Source organism: Leuciscus leuciscus (assembly GCF_965113295.1).
Source record: "Leuciscus leuciscus genome assembly, chromosome: 2".
In the NCBI taxonomy this organism is placed as follows: domain Eukaryota; kingdom Metazoa; phylum Chordata; class Actinopteri; order Cypriniformes; family Leuciscidae; genus Leuciscus; species Leuciscus leuciscus.
Window position 1 is genome coordinate 58,545,163 of NC_138726.1, and position 5,710 is coordinate 58,550,872.

Sequence of the window (5,710 nt, forward strand, 5' to 3'; positions counted from 1 at the left end):
AAAACCCCTTGGTCTTGAGCCACCACTGTAGGGGCTGAATGGTACAATGTTGGACGCAGCTGCCATCAGGCCCAACAGCCTTTGAAACTGTTTTACAGTGAGTGACTAGCCTAGCTTTATCTCTTTTACAACTGTGAGGATCGAGGCGACACGAGCAGCCGAGAGCACGGCCCTCATTGTCTCTGAATCCCACACCACACCAAGAAAGGTGGTCCTCTGTGCTGGAGAAAGCACACTTTTCTTGGCATTCAATCTCAACCCTAACTTTTTCATATGTGCGAGAACAAAATCTCGATGCCGAACCGCCAGCTGTTCCGACTCTGCCAGGATAAGCCAGTCATCTATGTAGTTCAGAATACGTTTGCCCTGCAGCCTGAGCGGGGCTAGAGCTGCATCTACGCATTTCGTGAACGTGCGGGGTGATAGAGCTAGACCGAATGGAAGAACCCGATACTAGTAGGCTTTGCCCCCGAAAGCGAACTTTAGGAACTTCCTGTGTTGTGGAAGGATGGAGACATGGAAGTATGCATCTTTCAGACCAGTCCTCGGATCTGATTTGAGCCACGATCTGCTTCAACGTTAGCATCTTGAATTTTAGCTTCTTGATCGAACGATTCAGAAGATGGAGATCGAAAATGGGACGCATTTTCTATAAAGATTCTATATAGTGGGAAAAGTTCTTTAGATTATTAAATGTTCTTCACACTAAGAAAAAATGACTGAAATCACTGAAATTTTCTTTGAGAAACCAAAAATATCTCTTCTATCTGTGGCATCGCTGCAAAACGCAAGTATGATAGTTTGTTTTTACGATTCAGACAATGCAATTTTATATATTTTCTCTACATTTCACTTACCACTATACAATTAATCTTTTTTCTATTTATTTGTGCATTATTTACTTTATTTATCAAGTTATTTATAATATTTGAGGTGTTTTTTTTTGTCATATTTAGTGATATTTTTTTTGCACCATTTTGTCCTTAAAGCTGAATAAACTCAAACTGAACACAAACATGCACTATTGTTTTTCTTCATCAGCCCATTAAACTTGATTCACACACACTCTTCCAGGGTGTTTTGTGCAACAGCTCGAGGTCCTGAAATAGCACTCAGTTGACACACACTTAGTAACGTCACACCACACCGTCACTACAAGGACGTTTCTCCAGTCGACTGATTCAGGTTTTGACTTTTCATGTTCAGAGGTCTTCGCTCTTGATTGACAGGATGTTTGAAACCTGAAAATCTGAAAAGCGTAATAGTTTCCGAACGCTGCTTGAGGTTTGCGTAAGTCCCAGGCAGTCACATGCGGCCTGATGTCTTCAGGAACGTAATACACACCGATATACAACTGCTTGCCCGAGAATAGCCCGACCGCAACATATCCCAGTGTCCTTTATCATGACGCCTAAAAATACTGTCCACTACTACCTCCCTGAAACTCAACCTCGCTGCCCAACGTCTGTCTTGTTTTTCAGTGCAAATATCACTCTAAAAAATGCTGGGTTTGAATCAAATATGGACAAACACAACTGTTGGGTTGAAAAAATTATGTAAAAATGTAACCCATCAGTTGGGTTTGTCCATATTTGACCCAAACATGGGTTGAAACAACCCAGCAATTGTAAGTGAAAAACATTCTTAAATCAAGGTACATTTACTTGAAAAAGCAAAATGACAACATATAAAGTTTTGTGTCAAAATTAAGTGTTTACGCGTAAAACAAAGACAAATATCTGCCAATGGTGGGAGACGAATAAACTTGTTTTCTCTTTGAATTAAGTTTAGTTTTTCTTATTTCAAGCATAAACTTTTCAATCATAAAAAATAGACAAATCAAGATGTAATAGCGCATGACGTTTAGCTTCTCAAGTAAATGTATCTTGAATGTATCCTGAAGTTGTAAATAAAGCATGGATAATTGGTGTGTTTTACAAGAAAATTAATGTTTTACTTAATTTATTTAATTTAAAAATTTACTAGCAATTTCTGAGTAAAAATGGTTTCTACACCTTTTTTTTTTTTTTTTTTTTTTTGCAGGTATGTATCTTGTTTTAGAAATGTTTAGGTATTACTGGAAAACAAGACAAAAATACAAAATAAAATCAAGTTTTTTTATTTTATTTTTTTATAACCCAATTTGCAGAATTAGTTTTCTTGTTTCATGCATAAACTCATTTAATTATTATTATTATTATTATTTCAGAAACAAGATGTAATATGCCATTTTGCTCCTCAAGTAAAAGTAAAAAAAGAGTTGTAAATAATAAAAAAGAAAAAGAAAAATTGGGATTCATTTCCCAATATTCAAAATACTCCTACTTCAAAATTTCACGTTTAATTCAATGTGTTCTTTTTTTAGTGTACAAGTATCTGCCAATTCCCTTTAAATTAAATTAATTTGTCTGCCACATTAGCAGATATTTGCTCTTGTTTTGCTCTATGCATTTTATTTTGATGCATCTGATTATGTTGCTTCTCCAGTAAATCTATCTTGACTTAAGAATGTTTAGATATTTTTCTGGAAAACAAGTGAAAAAATATTGAATAAGACAAAAAAAACAACAACAAGATATTAAGTCTTGTTTTCCGGAATACATTTTTATTTTTTTTAATTAAATGAGTTTGTGCTTGAAACAAGAAAATATCTTCCAGTGGGGTCAGAAAAATACAGTAATAAAGTCTTTGTTTTTAGCACAGAATCTCACTTAATTTTGATTTTGTTTTTAAAAAAGAAAAGGAAAAACTTCTTATCTTCAGTCACTTTGCATCTCCAGTACATGAATCTTGATTTAAGAATATTTAGATGTTTGTGCTGGAAAACAAGACAAAAATATTGAGGAAGAACTTAATTTTTGTTTTTATTATTTTTTCAGTTATTGTAAATCTGGATAATCAGAAGAAAACATTTTTTTGACATGGCAAAATGCATTGTCTTTGAGACGGTCCGACTTCATTTAACTCGCAGCCGAGGGTGAAATTCTGCTTTTATTAATTCTCAGCTTTTATTAATTTTATTATGAAAACGACACACACCCTGCTTATGTCAGCTATTGACATGTTAGTGTTTAAGTTATTCATCACTGTTACCATAACTAAGGACATATGCTAAAAGTGCTGCTCTTCCTCAGTATTTTGTCTTGTTTTCCAGAACAAAACTAAAAATACATAAACATTTTTAAAACAAGATGCGTTTACTTGAGATGCCAAATGAAGTCAGTGAAGAAGTCTTGTATTCTGAGAAATGTATCAAGAGTTTAAGCTTAAATGATTAAAAGATCTACTTTGATTTTGTATTTTTGTCTTGTTTTTCATGACACATATCTAAAAATTCGTAAATCAAGATACGTTTACTTGAAAAGAAAAATGACTTAAAGTCTTGTCATCTACAATTATGCATAAAACAAGAACGAACATCTGTCAGAGATTTTAGAAAACGAATCTAATTCAGATTATTTTTCTGACCCCATTTGCAGATTTTCTTCTTGTTTTTTTAAGCTTAAACTTAATTTTTGATAATTCTTTTCAGAAAACAAGACTTAATATCTTATTTTGCTTCTCCAGTAAATATATCTTGATTTAGGAATGTTATTTGTAATGGAAACAAGACAAAAATAATAAATACTGAGATAATATAACCAACTGAGGAAGAACAGACTTTTTTTTGTGCTTTGTGCGGTGTAACACTAAATGTTTTACTCATTCAGAGCAAAGAAAGAGCAATTGTTGAGCAATAACATCTTCCTGTGGGCAGTGAGGAAACGCTGTGTGTGATGTGATAAATCAGGTGTGTGTGTGTGTGTGTGTGTGTGTGTGTGTGTGTGTGTGTGTGTGTGTGTGTGTGTGTGTGTGTGTAAAGTGCCAAAACTGGAGCATCTCTGGTGCTTTATCGTTTCCTCAGGCATTTCTGCATTTATTGATGCGCAGGAGAAAAGGAGAAGGAGGGATGAGAAAAGGAGGGATGAGCTGAACGGACTGAGAGAGTTTGCCAGCGCAGTTGTTTATCAGTGAACGCTGGAGTTGTTTTGAAGTCTCGGACTAAGCAGGCCATGAGAGAGAGAGAGAGAGAGAGAGAGAGAGAGAGAGAGAGAGAGAGAGAGAGAGAGAGAGAGAGAGAGACAGAGAGAGAGAGAGAGAGAGAGAGAGAGAGAGAGAGAGAGAGAGAGAGAGAGAGAGAGAGAGAGAGAGAGAGAGAGAGAGAGAGAGAGAGAGAGAGAGACATAGAGAGAGAGATAGTTTAGTAACAGGGGCCAGAGATTGCGTAACTCTTGTGATTTTTGCATTTATCTTTCTCCTGTAAGTGTGTCACTAAAATGTTTTGCTCTTTTCTGAACTCCTGCATTGCTATAGTTGATGATGTTTACTTTATGACTTCATGTGGAGTGAAAATATACAGTTTTGAGTAACAGTATCGTTCAGATTCTGGAGTGATTTGTAAATGTTTCTAAGAGAGTCTCTTCTGCTCACCAACCCTGTATTTATATGAGCAAAAATACAGTAAAAACAGTAAAATTGTGAAATATTATTACAGTTTAAATGAACAGTTTTCTATTGTAATATATATTAAAGTGTAATTTATTCCTGTGATCAAAGCTGTATTTTCAGCATCATTACTCCAGTCTTCAGTGTCACATGATCCTTCAGAAATCAGGATAATATGATGATTTGATGCTCAATAAACATTATGATTATTATCAGTGTTGAAAAACAGTTCATATTCATACACTGATGTATGAAATATAATTTTTCAGGATTCTTTGATGAATAGAAAGATCAAAAGAACATTTTATTTAACTTTATTCTCACTTTTGATCAGTTCAAGGCCTCCTTTCTGAATAAAAGTATTAATTTACTTACCCAAAACTTATGAACAATGTGTGAGTATAAAAGACTCAATTGCTGTATTTTAATAATCTGTCGGCTAATGACTTTTTACCATTGATTTTCAACATATATCCACACATCTGTATAATATAATGTGATTCTGGGACACATATGGATTGAACGGCCTCATTAATGCGTGTTTTGGCTGAAAGTGTCGTGCAGTTTTCCTAGTCGATGCTGTTTCAGATGTTTAATATGGTTTCAACAAGCTTGATCACGTCATCTGGGACTCATAGGGGTTTGGAACAGAGAAATCTTTGTCAGATTCAGATGTTGCACAACTTTCCCACAGCTCTGGGCCTGGGTCGATTGCTTCACACTGTCCAGTGGTTAGGGAAGAGAAATGCATGCTTTTCTTAGAGGGGTGGTATACCGCCCTTTCACAAGATGTTAAATAAATCTCTCATGTTCCCAGAGAGTGTGTGTGAAGTTTTAGCTCAAAATACCTCACAGATATTTTTATATAGCATGTTAAACCGCACCGTTTTTGTGTCTGTTCCTTTAAATGCAAATGAGCTGCTGCTCCCGGCACAGGGGGCGGAGCTTCAACAGCTTGTGTGTGTGTGTGTGTTAGCAGCTTCGATTACCTATACATTACACACTAACTAAAGTTAGAAAAGTGAAATCATAATCAACCACCCCTTTAAAGTCCTGGCTTGTTTTGTTTTGTTTCATAATACATCACATTATAGGAGTAAAATATAGGTTATGGAAGTTGACACTTTTTGAGGGTGAGCAAAAACGTGCCGTTTTTGTGTCTGTTCCTTTAAATGCAAATGAGCTGCTGCTCCCAGCACAGAGGGCGGAGCTTCAACAGCTTGTG